Source organism: Ranitomeya variabilis, chromosome 1 (assembly GCF_051348905.1).
Source record: "Ranitomeya variabilis isolate aRanVar5 chromosome 1, aRanVar5.hap1, whole genome shotgun sequence".
In the NCBI taxonomy this organism is placed as follows: domain Eukaryota; kingdom Metazoa; phylum Chordata; class Amphibia; order Anura; family Dendrobatidae; genus Ranitomeya; species Ranitomeya variabilis.
In genome coordinates this window covers 480859478-480882423 of record NC_135232.1, presented here as the reverse complement: position 1 = coordinate 480882423, position 22946 = coordinate 480859478, and the positions used below count along the sequence as shown (strand labels likewise).

The window sequence follows — 22946 nt, the reverse complement described above, 5'->3', positions numbered from 1 at the left end:
CACCAGGGCGATCAGGATGAGCGGCATGAAAGGCACGAACTAAATCGGCCGCATGAACATCAGAGGCGACCACCCAGGAATTATCCTCCTGACCATAGCCCTTCCACTTGACCAGGTACTGAAGCCTCCGCCTGGAGAGGCGAGAATCCAAGATCTTCTCCACCACGTACTCCAACTCGCCCTCAACCAACACCGGAGCAGGAGGCTCAGCAGAAGGAACTACAGGCACAATGTACCGCCGCAACAAGGACCTATGAAATACATTGTGAATAGCAAACGACACAGGAAGATCCAGACGAAAAGATACAGGATTAAGGATTTCCAATATCCTGTAAGGCCCAATAAAACGAGGTTTAAATTTGGGAGAGGAGACCTTCATAGGAACAAAGCGGGAAGAAAGCCATACCAAATCCCCAACGCGTAGTCGGGGACCCACACCGCGGCGGCGGTTGGCAAAGCGCTGAGCCTTCTCCTGTGACAACTTCAAGTTGTCCACCACATGATTCCAGATCTGCTGCAACCTATCCACCACAGAATCCACCCCAGGACAGTCAGAAGGCTCCACATGACCCGAAGAAAAGCGAGGATGGAAACCAGAGTTGCAGAAAAAAGGCGAAACCAAGGTGGCGGAACTAGCCCGATTATTAAGGGCAAACTCAGCCAACGGCAAGAATGTCACCCAATCGTCCTGATCAGCAGAGACAAAACACCTCAAATAAGCCTCCAAAGTCTGATTGGTTCGCTCCGTCTGTCCATTAGTCTGAGGATGGAAAGCAGACGAAAACGACAAATCAATGCCCATCCTACTACAAAAGGATCGCCAGAACCTGGACACGAACTGGGATCCTCTGTCTGACACAATATTCTCAGGGATGCCGTGCAAACGAACCACGTTCTGGAAAAACACAGGAACCAGATCGGAAGAGGAAGGCAGCTTAGGCAAAGGAACCAAATGGACCATCTTGGAGAAGCGATCACATATCACCCAGATAACGGACATGCCCTGAGATAGCGGAAGATCAGAAATGAAATCCATGGAGATATGTGTCCAAGGTCTCTTCGGGACAGGCAAGGGCAAGAGCAAACCGCTGGCACGAGAACAGCAAGGCTTAGCTCGAGCACAAGTCCCACAGGACTGCACAAATGACCGCACATCCCTTGACAAGGAAGGCCACCAAAAGGACCTGGCCACCAGATCTCTGGTGCCAAAAATTCCCGGGTGACCTGCCAACACCGAGGAATGAACCTCGGAAATGACTCTGCTGGTCCACTTATCCGGGACAAACAGTCTGTCAGGTGGACAAGACTCAGGCCTATCAGCCTGAAATCTCTGCAACACACGTCGCAGATCCGGAGAAATAGCTGACAAGATAACTCCATCTTTAAGAATACCAACAGGATCAGCGACTCCAGGAGCATCAGGCACAAAGCTCCTAGAAAGAGCATCGGCCTTCACATTCTTTGAACCTGGTAAATACGAGACAACAAAATCAAAGCGGGAGAAAAACAATGACCAGCGGGCCTGTCTCGGATTAAGGCGTTTAGCAGACTCGAGATACATCAGATTTTTGTGATCAGTCAAGACCACCACACGATGCTTAGCACCCTCGAGCCAATGACGCCACTCCTCAAATGCCCATTTCATGGCCAACAACTCCCGATTGCCCACATCATAATTTCGCTCGGCAGGCGAAAACTTCCTAGAGAAAAAGGCACAAGGTTTCATAACAGAGCAACCAGGGCCTCTCTGCGACAAAACGGCCCCTGCCCCAATCTCCGAAGCATCCACCTCAACCTGAAAGGGAAGTGAGACGTCAGGCTGGCACAAAACAGGCGCCGAAGTAAACCGGCGTTTCAACTCCTGGAAAGCCTCCACGGCAGCAGGAGCCCAGTTAGCTACATCGGAGCCCTTCTTGGTCATATCCGTCAAAGGTTTCACAATGCTAGAAAAATTAGCGATAAAACGACGGTAGAAGTTAGCGAAGCCCAAGAACTTCTGAAGACTCTTAACTGACGAGGGCTGAGTCCAATCAAGAATAGCTCGGACCTTGACTGGGTCCATCTCCACAGCAGAAGGGGAAAAAATGAACCCCAAAAAGGGAACCTTCTGTACACCAAAGAGACACTTTGAGCCCTTGACAAACAAAGAATTTTCACGCAAAATTTTAAAGACCAACCTGACCTGCTCCACATGCGAATCCCAATTATCAGAAAAAACCAAAATATCATCCAGATAAACAATCAAAAATTTATCCAGATACTTCCGGAAAATGTCATGCATAAAGGACTGAAAAACTGAAGGCGCATTGGAGAGCCCAAAAGGCATCACCAAGTACTCAAAATGACCTTCGGGCGTATTGAATGCGGTTTTCCATTCATCACCTTGCTTAATGCGCACAAGGTTGTACGCACCACGAAGGTCTATCTTGGTGAACCACTTGGCACCCTTAATCCGGGCAAACAAGTCAGACAACAGCGGTAAAGGATACTGAAATTTGACAGTGATCTTATTTAAAAGCCGATAGTCAATACAAGGTCTCAAAGATCCGTCCTTTTTTGCCACAAAAAAGAATCCCGCACCAAGAGGGGAAGAAGACGGACGAATATGTCCTTTCTCCAGAGACTCCTTGATATATGAACGCATAGCGGTATGTTCAGGTACCGACAGATTAAACAGTCTTCCCTTAGGAAATTTACTGCCTGGGATCAAATCTATAGCACAGTCACAGTCCCTATGAGGAGGCAGTGCACTGGACTCAGACTCACTGAAGACATCCTGATAATCAGACAAATACTCCGGAACTTCCGAAGGCGTAGAAGAAGCAATAGACACAGGCAGGGAATCCCCATGAATACCACGACAGCCCCAACTTGAGACTGACATAGCCTTCCAGTCCAGGACTGGATTATGGGTCTGTAACCATGGCAGCCCTAAAACAACCAAATCATGCATTTTATGTAAAACCAGGAAACGTATCACCTCGCGGTGTTCAGGAGTCATGCACATGGTAACCTGTGTCCAATACTGCGGTTTATTTGCTGCCAATGGTGTAGCATCAATACCCCTAAGAGGAATAGGATTTTCTAATGGTTCAAGAGTAAAACCACATTGCTTAGCAAATGAGAGATCCATGAGACTCAGGGCAGCACCTGAATCTACAAACGCCATGACAGGATAAGATGACAGTGAGCAAATCAAAGTTACAGACAGAATAAATTTAGGTTGCAAATTACCAACGGTGACAGGACTAACAACCTTAGCTATACGTTTAGAGCATGCTGAGATAACATGTGTAGAATCACCACAGTAGTAGCACAAGCCATTCCGGCGTCTATGAATTTTCCGCTCATTTCTAGTCAGGATTCTATCACATTGCATTAAATCAGGTGTCTGTTCAGACAACACCATGAGGGAATTTGCGGTTTTTCTATCACATTGCACCGAATTAGGTGTCTGTTCAGACAACACCATGAGGGAATTTGCGGTTTTGCGCTCCCGCAACCGCCGGTCAATTTGAATAGCCAGTGCCATAGTATCATTCAGACCTGTGGGAATGGGAAAACCCACCATAACATTCTTAATGGCTTCAGAAAGGCCATTTCTAAAATTAGCGGCCAGTGCACACTCGTTCCAATGTGTCAGCACGGACCATTTCCGAAATTTTTGGCAATACACTTCAGCCTCGTCCTGCCCCTGAGACATAGCCAGCAAGGCCTTTTCTGCCTGAATCTCAAGATTGGGTTCCTCATAAAGTAAACCGAGCGCCAGAAAAAACGCATCAAGATCAGCCAATGCCGGATCTCCTGGCGCCAGCGAAAAAGCCCAATCCTGAGGGTCGCCCCGTAAGAACGAAATAACAATTTTTACTTGCTGAGCAGAATCTCCAGATGAACAGGGTCTCAGGGACAAAAACAATTTACAATTATTCACGAAATTCCTAAACTTAAACCTGTCTCCGGAAAACAGTTCAGGAATCGGTATTTTAGGTTCTGACCTAGGATTTCTGATAACATAGTCTTGTATGCCCTGCACACGAGTAGCCAGCTGGTCCACACTTGTAATCAAGGTCTGGACATTCATGTCTGCAGCAAGCATAGCCACTCTGAGGTAAAGGGGAAGAAGAAAAAAAAAACTCAGAATCTTCTTTCTTATAATCCCTCTTCTGCAATGCATTAAACATTTAATACTGGCCTGGCAAACTGTTATGACCCCAATGGCGAGGGTCTCAGAGGAACGTGGAAGTCTGCAGAATACAAAAATCCAGCTCATAGGGCAGTGGTAACTGGGTTGACCATATATCTACTCCTAACGCCAACACTAGAAGTAGCCGGGGATCATTCCTACGTTGATTCTAGATGACACGCGCCAGCCGGAGAATCTAGCTACCCCTAGTAGAGGAAAACAAAGACCTTTCTTGCCTCCAGAGAAGGGGACCCAAAAGCTGGATAGAAGCCCCCCACAAATAATGACGGTGAGGTAAGAGGAAATGACAAACACAGAAATGAACCAGGTTTAGCACAGAGAGGCCCGCTTACTGATAGCAGAATAAAGAAAGGTAACTTATATGGTCAACAAAAACCCTATCAAAATCCACACTGGAAATTCAAGAACCCCCGAACCGTCTAACGGTCCGGGGGGAGAACACCAGCCCCCTTAGAGCTTCCAGCAAAGGTCAGGATATAGATTTGGAACAAGCTGGACAAAAATACAAAACCAAAACAAATAGCAAAAAGCAAAAGGCAGACTTAGCTGATATAACTGGAACCAGGATCAGTAGACAAGAGCACAGCAGACTAGCTCTGATAACTACGTTGCCAGGCATAGAACTGAAGGTCCAGGGAGCTTATATAGCAACACCCCTAACTAACGACCCAGGTGCGGATAAAAGGAATGACAGAAAAACCAGAGTCAAAAAACTAGTAACCACTAGAGGGAGCAAAAAGCAAATTCACAACAGTATCGCAGGGAAAACATATCGGTACAGAGCACAGCGCGCATATCACATGACGTCACTGGGTGGTATTCCGCCTCTATGTGCGCTCTGTAATGATGGCCCCTGATGGAGAGACGCGGGGACCGCTAGTGCGCATGCGCCGCGTTCTTCTGGCCACACTTCCGGTGCTAATCACATTTAAACACATGGGATATGCATTTGGTTAACCCCTGTTGAAAAAGCTATACCGCGAAACGCGCGTCCGGGGCCGCCGGGTGAACTGTGGGTTGCTCCCCTGACTGTTACTATGGGTAAGTGTACATCATTATTTGTTATATAGCAGACTATGGACCCGTTTATATAAGGATACTGAGATTTATAAATCTATACAGGGCCAATTAGCTTTCTGCTTTATATATATATATGCGCATATACTTGCCTCTTAACCCAGGGATGAATTGGGTTGCCCACGAATAATCCGGTGTACCGATATGTTTTCCCTGCGATACCTCTGTATTAATATATACTGCTTACAGCAGAGATATATCTAAGAGTTTTTAGCTGTATTGCTATTTTTTGTACCATTTAAATAAACTTTGTATTTTTTATTAATTATGGTATTTGGAATTTTTCTGCTCTGTTCTTTGGTGGTTTTTAGTGTTGAAGGCTACGTTGTCCCAAGGTGTTTTGTATGAACAGATGACTGTGGCTTCATGTGTTTGGAAATTGCTCTCAAGAACGTACCCAACTTATGGAGAGCCAAAATAATATTTGTGATGTTTTGCCTGATTTGTTGTAATTTTCCCATGATGTCAAGCAAAGTAGTAAGTATGCATTTGAAGGAAGGGCTTAAAAAAAACACCACATGTACATCTCCTATTAACTAAAATTATGTTGATTAGCCGATCAGAATATTCTAAAGTCATGTTCTTGTTTTCTGGATTTTTGAGTCTGTGTAAACTTCTGACATAGTGGAATTTTGATACAATTAAGTAAAAATGAAGTGTCATGTGCAAAGTAGATATAAATAATTGGCTAAAAATTAGAGTTTGTGGACCATGTGGAGGGATCAATATGAGTTGTATTGACTTCAACCAAAGTGTATGCAATCTTTTGACTTCAACTGTATCTGTCTTGAAAGCTTCAGGCTCATATAATAACTGTGTTAGGGCTCATGCAGATGTCCATGCAAATTGTTCCGAACTGTAATGCACAGACTGGCTGCGCGTCTTCCAGCTTCATAGAAATATATGAAGCAGTCACACTTGGGTCAAGACAGTCGTCAGCCAGTCTATGCTTTGCGGTCTACAATCTGACAAATTTGCACAGAAGTCAACATGAGCCTTTAGGTCCCATTCACACGGTCAGTATTTGACCTCAGTATTTGGTCAGTATTTTGGTCAGTTTTTTACCTCAGTATTTGGTCAGTATTTTACCTCAGTATTTGGTCAGTATTTTACCTCAGTATTTGGTCAGTATTTTACCTTAGTATTTGGTCAGTATTTCACCTCAGTATTTGGTCAGTATTTCACCTCAGTATTTGGTCAGTATTTCACCTCAGTATTTGTAAGCCAAAACCAGGAGTGGGTGATAAATACAGAAGTGGTGACGTGTTTCTATTAGGGTATGTGCACACGTTGCGGATTTGCCGGCGGATCCACAGTGGATCGGACGCTGAGGATTCGCAGCAGTTTTCCCATGCATTGTACAGCACCATGTAAACCTACGGAAAACAAAATCCACACTGCACATGCTGCGGAAAATACAGCGCGGAAACGCTGCATTGTATTTTCTGCAGCATGTCAATTCTTTATGCGGATTCCGCAGCGTTTTACACCTGTTCCTTTATAGGAATCCGCAGGTGGTAAAACGCAGGTGAAATCCGCACAAAAAACGCTGGAAATCTGAGGTAAATCCACAGGTAATCAAAAACTCAGCTGAAAAATCAGCACAGAAATCCACAACGTGTGCTGTGCACATAGCCTTATACTTTTCCTCTGATTGTTCCTCTCCTGGTTTTGGCTTACACATACTGATGTAAAATATAATGACAAAATACTGATAGTGTGAACGTGGTCTTAGGGTATGTTTCCACGTTCAGGAAACGCTGCGTTTTTGACGCTGCATTTTTCTGCTGCGTCAAAAACGCAGCGTCCAGATGTTACAGCATAGTGGATGGGATTTTATGAAATCCAGACTCCACTATGCGTTTAAAAACGCATGCGTTTTTGCCGCGAAAACGCATGCGTTGTGCGTTTTTTCAAAACGCTGCATGTTGCTACTATGAGCAAAACACGCAGGCACACCGCAGGTGACCTGCCAGTGACCTCAGGTGCAGTTTTGGTCAGGATTTTACTTGCATAAAATCCTGACCAAAGACTGATGCAATCCTGAACGTGGAAACATACCCTTAGACTCCCATTCACCCAACAGAGGGTGCTTTTTTGCTATTCTTCAAAGGGATGAGCCGATATTACTTTTTCTACAGAACAACTCAGTAGACTGTTCTCATAAATCATTGCAAAAAAATAAAAAACAGCCAACATCTGCAGCTGTTAACCATTTAGATGTTAGTAATGTTTTTAAAGAAAACAAACAATTTTAAATCATCCTCCCAATTTAAAAAAATAAAGAATTTAGCTTTGCTGCATCTGCAAAGGTCCAATCTCTCAAAATAATAAAATATTTAACCCATAAGGTAAAGAAAAAAAAAATACAACGCCAGAATTTAAAAAATGCAATAAAAAGATCAAAAAGTAATTTGCAACTCAGAATGGCTTCAATGAAGACTACAGCTTGGAACGTACAAAACAATACCATGTTCAGTTCCATCAACAGAAAAAAAAAAACTTGGGCCTCAAAAAATGGCAGCGCAAAACGATTTTTAGTATTTTTTTTTTGTATATGCAAAATTCAGAAAAATGTAAAAAAAACCTTTAAAGATAATAACTAAATCTCTACAAGTTTTGCCTGTAATCGCAATGACCCGGAGGTCATTCCTGACACACAATGAGCGTTGCTGCACAATGAGCTTTGATGTGGTCACCAATCCACTGAGAGGAAGGAGCTCAGAAAATAAAGCCAATGAGTAAGAAACTCTTGCATCATTCTATCCAAATGAGCTCCCTGATGGATTTTCAGGTAAAGTATTCTAGACAGTTTAAGGGCTGTCCCACACGTCCAGATAATTCCGGTACCGGAAAATTCGGTACCGGAGTTATCCGTGTCCGTGTGCCCATGAGCTCACGTAGGCCATACGTGCGGAACACGTGTGCCTCCCGTGTGGCGAGTGGGTACCACACGGAGCGTGCAGGAGACAGCGCTAAAGTTTAGCGCTGTCCCCTGCATCGTGCTGAAGCCGCGATTCATATCTTCTGTGCAGCAGCGTTTGCTGCATAGAAGATATGAATAATAGTGTTTAAATGAAAGATCTATGTGTCCGCCGCACCCCCACCCCCTGTGCGCCCCCCCGCTGTTCAGAAAATACTCACCCGCATCCCTCGTTGGCTGTCGCTCCTTCCTGGTCTGGCCGCGGCTTCCACTGTATGCGGTCACGTGGGGCCGCTCATTTACAATCATGAATAGGCGGCTCCACCTCCCATAGGGGCAGAGCCGACTATTCATGATTGTAAATGAGCGGCCCCACATGACCGCATACAGGAGAAGATGGGGCCAGACCAGGAAGCAGCGACAGCCAACATGGGAGCGGGTGAGTATTTTCTGAACAGCGGGGGGGCGCACAGGGGGTGGGGGGGCGGCGGACACATAGATCTTTCTTTTAAACACTATTATTCATATCTTCTATGCAGCAAACGCTGCTGCAGAGAAGATATGAATGGCGGCTTCAGCACCATGTGGGGGGGACAGCGCTTACTCTAGCGCTGTCTCCTGCACGCCACAGGGACTGCACACGGAGACCGTGCGTGTGCGGTCCGTGTTTTACACGGACCCATTGACTTTAATGGGTCCGTGTAATACGTGCGCTCCCACGAACACTGACATGTCTCCGTGTTTGGCACACGGAGACACGGTCCGCAAAAAATCAATGACATCTGCACAGATGCATTGATTTTTATGGGTCTACGTGTGTCTGTGTCTCCGGTACGTGAGGAAACTGTCACCTCACGTACCGGAGCCACTGACGTGTGAAACCGGCCTAATGGTGCAGTGAAACAGCTGTATATATCGTGATGATTGGAAAGCAGTGCATGGACAAGCATGTATTTCTATGCAGCTGTCACACTCAGGTCGGGAGAGCCGTCAGCCAGTAGGTACAATGCCTTCTGATCTCAGCACGGACTGGTCGGCAGCTCGCCATGTATTTCTATGCAACTGTCACGCTCAGGTTGGGAGAGCCGTCAGCCAGTAGGTACAATGCCTTCTGATCTCAGCACGGACTGGTCGGCAGCTCGCCATGTATTTCTATGCAACTGTCACGCTCAGGTCGGGAGAGCCGCCAGCCAGTCCATACAATGCGTTCCATTCTCAGCACGGACTGGCCGGCAGCTCTCCATGTACTTCTATACAGCTGTCAGGCTCAGGTTGGGAGAGCTGCCGGGTCGTATGTAGACTGCGTTCCGATCTCAGTATGGACTGGCCGGCAGTTATTGCTATGCAGCTGTCAAGCTCAGATCAGGAGAGCCGCCGGCCAGTCCGTACATTGCGTTCCGATCTCAGCATGGACTGGCCAGCAGCTCTCCCTGTATTTCTATGCAGCTGTCACGCTCAGGTTGTGAGAGCCGCTGGCCAGCCCGTGCACTGCGTTCCCATCTCAGCATGGACAGGCTGGCAGCTCTCCATGTATTTCTATGCAGCTGTCACGCTCAGGTCGAGAGAGCCAGTGACCAGTCCGTACATTGCGTTCCGATCTCAGCACAGACTGGTCGGCAGCTCTCCATGTATTTCTACATAGCTGTCACTCTCAGGTCGAGAGAGCCACCGGCCAGTCCATACAATGCTTTCTGATCTCAGCACAGACTGGCCAGCAGCTCTCCATGTATTTCTATGCAGCTGTCACACTCAGGTTGGGAGAGCTGCTGGCCAGCCCGTTCACTGCGTTCCCATCTCAGCATGGACAGGCTGGCAGCTCTCCATGTATTTCTATGCAGCTGTCACGCTCAGATCGAGAGAGCCACTGACCAGTCCGTACATTGCGTTCCGATCTCAGCACAGACTGGTCGGCAGCTCTCCATGTATTTCTACATAGCTGTCATTCTCAGGTCGAGAGAGCCACTGGCCAGTCCATACAATGCTTTCTGATCTCAGCACAGACTGGCCAGCAGCTCTCCATGTATTTCTATGCAGCTGTCACACTCAGGCTGGGAGAGCTGCTGGCCAGCCCGTGCACTGCGTTCCAATCTCAGTACGGACTGGATGGCAGCTCTCCATGTATTTCTATGCAGCTGTCACACTCAGGTCGGGAGAGCTGCTGGCCAGCCCATGCACTGCATTCCGATCTCAGTACGGACTGGCCGGCAGCTCTCCATGTATTTCTATGCAGCTGTCGGGCTTAGGTCAGGAGAGCCGCCAGCCAGTCCGTACAATGCGTTCTGACCTCAGCACGGACTGGTCAGCAGCTGTGTATTTCTATGCAGCTGTCACACTCAGGTCGGGAAAGCCGCCGGCCAGTAGGTACAATGCGTTCTGACCTCAGCATGGACTGGCCGGCAGCTCTCCACGTATTTCTATGCAGATGTCAGGCTCAGGTTGGGAGAGCCGCTGGCCAGTCCGTACATTGCGTTCCAATATATATATGGCCGTCTGATCTATTACAGAGGACATAGAAGAGAAACGGTGCAGACAATTTTAATGAAACCCAATTACAAAAATGATTTTAGCCCCAAATACATGAATTTAAATTTGTTTGTTTTTTTAAAAACAAAACGGTTCCCAAAGTTAGACAACCCCAATGTGCTACTGTGATAACATTGGTAAAGGAAAGGTTCCCAATCCATGGACTGTGGCAGTCAGACAAAGCAAGAAACAGCACATCACAGGTTAATTTAAAGGCACAGCACTTGGCATGTAGCGGCACATAGGTTGCTCCCTGCGTACGCAAACACTGCGGTACGGAGCAGCGCACATTCCGGCTGCACACACACAGCCCAGCACATTCCAGCTGCACACACACAGCCCAGCACATTCCGGCTGCACACACACAGCCCAGCACATTCCGGCTGCACACACACAGCCCAGCACATTCCGGCTGCACACACACAGCCCAGCACATTCCGGCTGCACACACACAGCCCAGCACATTCCGGCTGCACACACACAGCCCAGCACATTCCGGCTGCACACACACAGCCCAGCACATTCCGGCTGCACACACACAGCCCAGCACATTCCGGCTGCACACACACAGCCCAGCACATTCCGGCTGCACACACACAGCCCAGCACATTCCGGCTGCACACACACAGCCCAGCACATTCCGGCTGCACACACACAGCCCAGCACATTACGGCTGCACACACACAGCCCAGCACATTACGGCTGCACACACACAGCCCAGCACATTACAGCAGCACACACACAGCCCAGCACATTACAGCAGCACACACACAGCCCAGCACATTACAGCAGCACACACACAGCCCAGCACATTCCGGCTGCACACACACAGCCCAGCACTTTCCGGCTGCACACACACAGCCCAGCACATTCCGGCTGCACACACACAGCCCAGCACATTCCGGCTGCACACACACAGCCCAGCACATTCCGGCTGCACACACACAGCCCAGCACATTCCGGCTGCACACACACAGCCCAGCACATTACAGCAGCACACACACAGCCCAGCACATTCCGGCTGCACACACACAGCCCAGCACATTCCGGCTGCACACACACAGCCCAGCACATTCCGGCTGCACACACACAGCCCAGCACATTCCGGCTGCACACACACAGCCCAGCACATTCCGGCTGCACACACACAGCCCAGCACATTCCGGCTGCACACACACAGCCCAGCACATTCCGGCTGCACACACACAGCCCAGCACATTCCGGCTGCACACACACAGCCCAGCACATTCCGGCTGCACACACACAGCCCAGCACATTCCGGCTGCACACACACAGCCCAGCACATTCCGGCTGCACACACACAGCCCAGCACATTCCGGCTGCACACACACAGCCCAGCACATTACGGCTGCACACACACAGCCCAGCACATTACGGCTGCACACACACAGCCCAGCACATTACAGCAGCACACACACAGCCCAGCACATTACAGCAGCACACACACAGCCCAGCACATTCCGGCTGCACACACACAGCCCAGCACATTCCGGCTGCACACACACAGCCCAGCACATTCCGGCTGCACACACACAGCCCAGCACATTCCGGCTGCACACACACAGCCCAGCACATTCCGGCTGCACACACACAGCCCAGCACATTCCGGCTGCACACACACAGCCCAGCACATTCCGGCTGCACACACACAGCCCAGCACATTCCGGCTGCACACACACAGCCCAGCACATTCCGGCTGCACACACACAGCCCAGCACATTCCGGCTGCACACACACAGCCCAGCACATTCCGGCTGCACACACACAGCCCAGCACATTCCGGCTGCACACACACAGCCCAGCACATTCCGGCTGCACACACACAGCCCAGCACATTACGGCTGCACACACACAGCCCAGCACATTACAGCAGCACACACACAGCCCAGCACATTCCGGCTGCACACACACAGCCCAGCACATTACGGCTGCACACACACAGCCCAGCACATTACGGCTGCACACACACAGCCCAGCACATTACAGCAGCACACACACAGCCCAGCACATTCCGGCTGCACACACACAGCCCAGCACATTACGGCTGCACACACACAGCCCAGCACATTCCGGCTGCACACACACAGCCCAGCACATTCCGGCTGCACACACACAGCCCAGCACATTACGGCTGCACACACACAGCCCAGCACATTCCGGCTGCACACACACAGCCCAGCACATTCCGGCTGCACACACACAGCCCAGCACATTACGGCTGCACACACACAGCCCAGCACATTCCGGCTGCACACACACAGCCCAGCACATTCCGGCTGCACACACACAGCCCAGCACATTACGGCTGCACACACACAGCCCAGCACATTACAGCAGCACACACACAGCCCAGCACATTCCGGCTGCACACACACAGCCCAGCACATTACGGCTGCACACACACAGCCCAGCACATTCCGGCTGCACACACACAGCCCAGCACATTCCGGCTGCACACACACAGCCCAGCACATTACGGCTGCACACACACAGCCCAGCACATTCCGGCTGCACACACACAGCCCAGCACATTCCGGCTGCACACACACAGCCCAGCACATTCCGGCTGCACACACACAGCCCAGCACATTCCGGCTGCACACACACAGCCCAGCACATTCCGGCTGCACACACACAGCCCAGCACATTCCGGCTGCACACACACAGCCCAGCACATTCCGGCTGCACACACACAGCCCAGCACATTACGGCTGCACACACACAGCCCAGCACATTACGGCTGCACACACACAGCCCAGCACATTACAGCAGCACACACACAGCCCAGCACATTACAGCAGCACACACACAGCCCAGCACATTCCGGCTGCACACACACAGCCCAGCACATTCCGGCTGCACACACACAGCCCAGCACATTCCGGCTGCACACACACAGCCCAGCACATTCCGGCTGCACACACACAGCCCAGCACATTCCGGCTGCACACACACAGCCCAGCACATTCCGGCTGCACACACACAGCCCAGCACATTCCGGCTGCACACACACAGCCCAGCACATTCCGGCTGCACACACACAGCCCAGCACATTCCGGCTGCACACACACAGCCCAGCACATTCCGGCTGCACACACACAGCCCAGCACATTACGGCTGCACACACACAGCCCAGCACATTACAGCAGCACACACACAGCCCAGCACATTCCGGCTGCACACACACAGCCCAGCACATTACGGCTGCACACACACAGCCCAGCACATTACGGCTGCACACACACAGCCCAGCACATTACAGCAGCACACACACAGCCCAGCACATTCCGGCTGCACACACACAGCCCAGCACATTACGGCTGCACACACACAGCCCAGCACATTCCGGCTGCACACACACAGCCCAGCACATTCCGGCTGCACACACACAGCCCAGCACATTACGGCTGCACACACACAGCCCAGCACATTCCGGCTGCACACACACAGCCCAGCACATTCCGGCTGCACACACACAGCCCAGCACATTACGGCTGCACACACACAGCCCAGCACATTACGGCTGCACACACACAGCCCAGCACATTCCGGCTGCACACACACAGCCCAGCACATTACGGCTGCACACACACAGCCCAGCACATTCCGGCTGCACACACACAGCCCAGCACATTCCGGCTGCACACACACAGCCCAGCACATTACGGCTGCACACACACAGCCCAGCACATTACAGCAGCACACACACAGCCCAGCACATTCCGGCTGCACACACACAGCCCAGCACATTACGGCTGCACACACACAGCCCAGCACATTCCGGCTGCACACACACAGCCCAGCACATTCCGGCTGCACACACACAGCCCAGCACATTACGGCTGCACACACACAGCCCAGCACATTCCGGCTGCACACACACAGCCCAGCACATTCCGGCTGCACACACACAGCCCAGCACATTCCGGCTGCACACACACAGCCCAGCACATTCCGGCTGCACACACACAGCCCAGCACATTCCGGCTGCACACACACAGCCCAGCACATTACGGCTGCACACACACAGCCCAGCACATTACGGCTGCACACACACAGCCCAGCACATTACAGCAGCACACACACAGCCCAGCACATTACAGCAGCACACACACAGCCCAGCACATTCCGGCTGCACACACACAGCCCAGCACATTCCGGCTGCACACACACAGCCCAGCACATTCCGGCTGCACACACACAGCCCAGCACATTCCGGCTGCACACACACAGCCCAGCACATTCCGGCTGCACACACACAGCCCAGCACATTCCGGCTGCACACACACAGCCCAGCACATTCCGGCTGCACACACACAGCCCAGCACATTCCGGCTGCACACACACAGCCCAGCACATTCCGGCTGCACACACACAGCCCAGCACATTCCGGCTGCACACACACAGCCCAGCACATTACGGCTGCACACACACAGCCCAGCACATTACAGCAGCACACACACAGCCCAGCACATTCCGGCTGCACACACACAGCCCAGCACATTACGGCTGCACACACACAGCCCAGCACATTACGGCTGCACACACACAGCCCAGCACATTACAGCAGCACACACACAGCCCAGCACATTCCGGCTGCACACACACAGCCCAGCACATTACGGCTGCACACACACAGCCCAGCACATTCCGGCTGCACACACACAGCCCAGCACATTCCGGCTGCACACACACAGCCCAGCACATTACGGCTGCACACACACAGCCCAGCACATTCCGGCTGCACACACACAGCCCAGCACATTCCGGCTGCACACACACAGCCCAGCACATTACGGCTGCACACACACAGCCCAGCACATTCCGGCTGCACACACACAGCCCAGCACATTCCGGCTGCACACACACAGCCCAGCACATTACGGCTGCACACACACAGCCCAGCACATTCCGGCTGCACACACACAGCCCAGCACATTCCGGCTGCACACACACAGCCCAGCACATTACGGCTGCACACACACAGCCCAGCACATTACGGCTGCACACACACAGCCCAGCACATTCCGGCTGCACACACACAGCCCAGCACATTACGGCTGCACACACACAGCCCAGCACATTCCGGCTGCACACACACAGCCCAGCACATTCCGGCTGCACACACACAGCCCAGCACATTACGGCTGCACACACACAGCCCAGCACATTACAGCAGCACACACACAGCCCAGCACATTCCGGCTGCACACACACAGCCCAGCACATTACGGCTGCACACACACAGCCCAGCACATTCCGGCTGCACACACACAGCCCAGCACATTCCGGCTGCACACACACAGCCCAGCACATTCCGGCTGCACACACACAGCCCAGCACATTCCGGCTGCACACACACAGCCCAGCACATTCCGGCTGCACACACACAGCCCAGCACATTCCGGCTGCACACACACAGCCCAGCACATTCCGGCTGCACACACACAGCCCAGCACATTCCGGCTGCACACACACAGCCCAGCACATTACGGCTGCACACACACAGCCCAGCACATTACGGCTGCACACACACAGCCCAGCACATTACAGCAGCACACACACAGCCCAGCACATTACAGCAGCACACACACAGCCCAGCACATTCCGGCTGCACACACACAGCCCAGCACATTCCGGCTGCACACACACAGCCCAGCACATTCCGGCTGCACACACACAGCCCAGCACATTCCGGCTGCACACACACAGCCCAGCACATTCCGGCTGCACACACACAGCCCAGCACATTCCGGCTGCACACACACAGCCCAGCACATTCCGGCTGCACACACACAGCCCAGCACATTCCGGCTGCACACACACAGCCCAGCACATTCCGGCTGCACACACACAGCCCAGCACATTCCGGCTGCACACACACAGCCCAGCACATTACGGCTGCACACACACAGCCCAGCACATTACAGCAGCACACACACAGCCCAGCACATTCCGGCTGCACACACACAGCCCAGCACATTACGGCTGCACACACACAGCCCAGCACATTACGGCTGCACACACACAGCCCAGCACATTACAGCAGCACACACACAGCCCAGCACATTCCGGCTGCACACACACAGCCCAGCACATTACGGCTGCACACACACAGCCCAGCACATTCCGGCTGCACACACACAGCCCAGCACATTCCGGCTGCACACACACAGCCCAGCACATTACGGCTGCACACACACAGCCCAGCACATTCCGGCTGCACACACACAGCCCAGCACATTCCGGCTGCACACACACAGCCCAGCACATTACGGCTGCACACACACAGCCCAGCACATTACGGCTGCACACACACAGCCCAGCACATTCCGGCTGCACACACACAGCCCAGCACATTACGGCTGCACACACACAGCCCAGCACATTCCGGCTGCACACACACAGCCCAGCACATTCCGGCTGCACACACACAGCCCAGCACATTACGGCTGCACACACACAGCCCAGCACATTACGGCTGCACACACACAGCCCAGCACATTACAGCAGCACACACACAGCCCAGCACATTACAGCAGCACACACACAGCCCAGCACATTACAGCAGCACACACACAGCCCAGCACATTACAGCAGCACACACACACAGCCCAGCACATTACAGCAGCACACACACACAGCCCAGCACATTACAGCAGCACACACTTCCCGCTCCTGTGGTACCTGCGCCTCCAGCATCACCACACACCATGCGCAGATGCAGCCCGGCCGGCACCGCAGCTCTCCCCGCCTGCAGCACACTGCCACATAACAAGCGCCCGCCAGGAAACTTCCACACAGACACGGAGCCTACCGGAGCCCGCCACTCTGCACCGCAGCCTCCCGGACACTGCTGCCGCAGCCGCTACTACCATAGAGTCGGGCTGGAGAAGCGGAGCCCCTCCTGTTGTTTCCACTCAGCACCATAGAGACTTGAGGGAGCGAAGGAAAGAGTCGTAAAGATGAAAGGAGGGAGCTGTGCGGCTCATGTAACTCCATCATGTGGTGGTCACCCAGCACTCAGCAGCAGCCTCTGCAGGCACCGGGACTGTCAGCACAGACAGCAGCAGGGTTACATCCTGCCCGGCCTAGCGTACTACAGCTGTGTGGGAAGATGGCTGCCAGAGGCCGGGCTGTGGGATTGCTCACATCCTGGGGTGCTGCTCACATCCTGGGGTGCTGCTCACATCCTGGGGTGCTGCTCACATCCTGGGGTGCTGCTCACATCCTGGGGTACAGCGTGTCCTCAGCATTAGGCCGGCGTCACACTCAGCGTATGAAAATACGGTCCGTATTTTACGGCCGTAATACGCAGAAATGTTCCCAAAATAGTGATCCGTATGTCATCCGTAGGGCTTGTTTCCACTTGCGAGAAACACGTCCGTGTCTCGCATGTGGAAACCAAGCTGTGGCGCCGGCACTCCAGAGCGGAGCGTGCGGCCGCATAGGAACACATGGAGCTGCACGCTCCGCTCCAAAGTGCCGGCGCCACAGCTTGGTTTCCACATGCGAGACACGGACGTGTTTCTCGCAAGTGGAAACAAGCCCGTAGGCAGGGTGTGTCAGCGTATTTTGCGCATGGCATCCTCCGTATGTAATCCGTATGGCATCCATACTGCGATATTTTCTCGCAGGCTTGCAAAACTGACATCTAATAGATTTATGGGCTCAAATGTTCGTTAAAACATATATACAGTATATATATATATATATATATATATATATATATATATATATATATATATATATATGTCATTGAGACACACATATATATATATATATATTCTGTATTTATATTTAATTCAGCGCGATATCTGTGAAAAGTCGGTAATTCAATTGCCGGCTTTTCATTTCTCCTTCCCAAACCCGACATGATATGAGACATGGTTTACATACAGTAAACCATCTCATATCCCTTTTTTTTGCATATTCCACACTACTAATGTTAGTAGTGTGTATGTGCAAAATTTGGGCGCTGTAGCTTGTAAAATAAAGGGTTAAATGGCGGAAAAAATTGGCGTGGGCTCCCGCACAATTTTCTCCGCCAGAGTGGTAAAGCCAGTGACTGAGGGCAGATATTAATAGCCAGGAGAGGGTCCATGGTTATTGGCCTCCCCTGGCTACAAACATCTGCCCCCAGCAACCCCAGAAAAGGCACATCTGGAAGATGCACCTATTCTGGCACTTGGCCACTCTCTTCCCATTCCCGTGTAGCGGTGGGATATGGGGTAATGAAGGGTTAATGTCACCATGCTATTGTAAGGTAACATTAAGCCAGATTAATAATGGAGAGGCGTCAATTATGTCACCTATCCATTATTAATCCAATAGTACGAAATGGTTAATAAAACACACACACACATTATTTAAAAGTATTTTAATGAAATAAAGACACAGGTTGTTGTAATATTTTATTATACTGGTAATCCACCTGAAGACCCTCGTTCTGTAACAACGGAAAAATAAAAAAACAACAATATCTCATACCTTCCGTCGCTCAGGTCAAGTCCCACGAAGTAAATCCATCTGAAGGGGTTAAATCATTTTACACCCAGGAGCTCTGCTAAAGCAGCTATGCTCGTGGTTGTAAAAATACGGGGAATGAATGGAGTGCAGGGGAATGTCCTGTAGTTACCTTGAGTTGCGGTGATGCGCCCTCTGCTGGATGTCCTCATGAACTGGAGCCTGGTAAGGGTGTGTGTCCACGGTAAGTAAACGCTGCTTGTTTGACGCTGCAGCGTCAAACACGCAGCGTCCAGATGTTCCAGCATAGTGGAGGGGATTTTTTGAAATCCCGTGTCCACTATGCGTGGAAACCCGCACGCGGCGGGCCTGCGACTCCGGACATGCGTGTCTTTTCAGATCGCAGCATGTCCGTGCTACCTGCGGCGACGCTGCGTCGCCGCAGGTAATATCACAGGGCCCTATGGCGAAGGGTGCGATGATCCCGGATGTGTACAGTACACATCCGGCATCATCGCGTCCCAGAAAGGGGGCGGGGCTTAGCGCCGAGCGGCGATACCGCCGGCCATCCTGATCGTGGACACGCACCCTTACAGTTCTCACGCTCGAGTTCATATGAGGACATCCAGCAGAGGGCGCCTCACCGCAACTCAAGGTAACTACAGGTCATTCCCCTGCAATCCATTCATTCCCGGGGGTTTTACAGGCACGAGCACTGCTTTAGCAGAGCTCCTGGCTGTAAAATTATTTAACCCCTTCAGATGGATTTACTTCGTGGGACTTGACCTGAGCGACGGAAGGTATGAGATATTGTTGTTTTTTTATTTTTCCTTTGTTACAGAACGAGGGTCTTCAGGTGGATTACCAGTATAATAAAATATTACAACAACCTGTGTCTTTATTTCATTAAAATACTTTTAAATAATGTGTGTGTTTTATTAACCATTTCGTACTATTGGATTAATAATGGATAGGTGACATAATTGACGCCTCTCCATTATTAATCTGGCTTAATGTCTACGTTCACATTTGCGTTGCGTCGGGCGCAGCCGCGGCGACGCATGCGTCATGCGCCCCTATATTTAACATGGGGGGCGCATGGACATGCTTGTCTCGCGTTTTGTGACTCATGCGTCATTTTTGGCGCAACTGTCATGGCGCAGAGAACACTGCCTGTAGCAATTTTTTTGCGTTAAAAAAATGAACGCATGTGTCACAAAACGCTGCGTTATGCATGCGTTGTGCATTGCGTCGCCGACGCAGCACACAACAACGCAAATGTGAACGTAGCCTTAATGTCACCTTACAATAGCAAGGTGACATTAACCCTTCATTACCCCATATCCCACCGCTACACGGGAGTGGGAAGAGAGTGGCCAAGTGCCAGAATAGGTGCATCTTCCAGATGTGCCTTTTCTGGGGTGGCTGGAGGCAGATGTTTTTAGCCAGGGGGGCCAATAACCATGGACCCTCTCTAGGCTATTAATATCTGCCCTCAGTCACTGGCTTTACCACTCTGGCGGAGAAAATTGTGCGGGAGCCCACGCCAATTTTGTCCGCCATTTAACCCTTCATTTTACAAGCTACAGCGCCCAAATTTTGCACATACACACTACTAACATCAGTAGTGTGGAATATGCAAAAAAAAGGGATATGAGATGGTTTACTGTATGTAAACCATGTCTCATATCCTGTCGGGTTTGTGAAGGAGAAATGAAAAGCCGGAAATTGAATTACCGGCTTTTCTCTAACACCGGTGCGTATTTCTCGCAAGTCACACGCATGGTCCGTGTGTAATCCATATTTTTCTCGCCCCCATAGACTTTCATTGGTGATTTTTTTGCGCAATACGGTGACAAACGCAGCATGCTGCGATTTTCTACGGCCGTACAAGACCATATATTACGGATGCGTAATATACGGCAGATAGGAGCTGGGCCCCATAGAGATTCATTGGGCCGTGTGCAATGCGTATTTTACGGACGTAGTTTATGCGCTCATACGTCCGTAAAACTCGCTAGTGTGACGCCGGCCTTAGTCAGATGCCCCTATAACATTGTGACCAGGCTGAAGTTGGTTTCTTATTCGTTCAGTTTCTTATTCGGAGCTGAAGTTGGTTTCTTATTCGTCGGTTTTTTCTTTTCTGTTTTTTTTTTTGTAGGTTTAACAACAAAAAGTAATCATCACAATAATACTGTAACGTACAATGCAGCGAGGAGCCCTGATGTGAATACACTTAAAAGCAGCTACAAAAACAAGAAAAATGGCACAAAACTGGCCATCAAATTGGGCACCAAAGAGCATTAAATTAAAGGGTTAAATGCCTTGGGGCCACTGATCTCACACTGCAGACATATAGAATAGGGCACCCCACATCAAACCCAGGTCCCTCCAGCCTGCCCAAAATGGGTTCTGGGCATCAGAACTGGCATCAAAGTGGGCAGTCAATTTTGGTCATTTCAATAAGTAGCTGATGTTTTTAAGGGGTTAAATGACTTTGGACCACTAATCTCACACTTCGAATACACAGATAGTGATGCCTCGTATAAAACCTTATCTCTCCAGCCTGGCCTAAATGGGTTCTGGGCACCAAAATTGGCATCAAAGTGGGCAAACAGCCCATTTTCACAAAGTTGAATAAGTAACTGATGTTTTTAAGGGGTTAAATCACTTTGGGCCACTGATCTCACACTTAGAATACACAGATAGTGATGCTGTGTGTCACGGTTCACGGGGAGGATACCTTTATCATCCCCGCCGCTCACACCAATTTGTCATGAACCAGGGTTGTTTGGTTTCCCCTGGTTCTTTCTAAAGGGGATTTATCTATATCCCACTTCCCAGTTCTGGTTTAGAACTTGCAGCTCTCTTGCATCCCCCTTACCCTCAGGTCAGACCGGGTACTGCACCTAGGATAATTTGTCGCCAGAAAGGCTGCTTTACTTTGTACTGGCTAATTGGCACGCTGCAGCGAGGGCGATATAATTACTCCTACTCAGGCAGGAACAATAATTATCAACGCCATCCGTTGCTGCAAAGTCTTCCAAGTGCACAGGACAAATCCGCTGCCACCAGCTCCCATTTCTTAATAACGGGACCGGAGCCCACCCAAATTAGTAGCGTAATTCACTTCAGAGGACGTGACAGTACGTTATAGAGCAAGGAGAGACAAGGCTAGTAATTTTATATATTTTACTCCAAAAAGGTAGGCAGTGTTTACAGAAGTATAAAAATATCTTATAAAAGTAGACAAGTATCGTATGTACAGTACAATTACAAATAAAATAGGATTAAAGTTCAAAACCACATTTCGTTCATATCGTTTCATCTCATGGCTGATCGGGTGCTGTGGGGGAGGGGCACACATCTAAATGTATCACACACCTGTCTCGCAGCTAGACCCAGGACAAAAGACTAGTGAAGACTGATGTCTCACTTATCTCCCAGCCCAAAACCAAGGCACTCCCTCTGTGGTGACCTCACTCAGAGGCTGAAGCCTCCCCTTTCTTGCAGTTATGACAAACCATTTCTATACATAACTCACTGTATGAACCTTGTATAAGAACGACACAATGATTAGGATGTTCACCACATCAGGGGGGTTCTTTTAAGTATAAACACGGCATAGATACATGACCCGCTTTATGGAGAAATCCGCTCCTTGCAACTCGTTGGGTTTAGCTCCTAGCAATTTCAGTGAGCTATAGATCTCTCGGTGGACATCCAGAATAT

At 50.5% G+C, this 22946-nt stretch overlaps 1 protein-coding gene across 7 annotated transcripts in view; it reads right to left on the bottom strand.

Moving 5' to 3' along the window:
• Nucleotides 1-22946, bottom strand: part of FBXO10 (F-box protein 10) — a 360834-nt gene that overhangs the window by 96924 nt on the left and 240964 nt on the right. Inside the window, exon 1 of one of the 7 annotated variants that reach the window (XM_077251482.1) lies at nucleotides 17566-17857. The exons of 3 other annotated variants lie outside the window; for them this stretch is intronic. The gene's annotated coding sequence lies outside the window, so the exon portion shown is untranslated. Of the gene's footprint in view, nucleotides 1-17435; nucleotides 17858-22946 lie in introns of those variants that run through there. 3 more of the 7 variants (XM_077251474.1, XM_077251464.1, XM_077251496.1) reach the window with 3 other exon arrangements.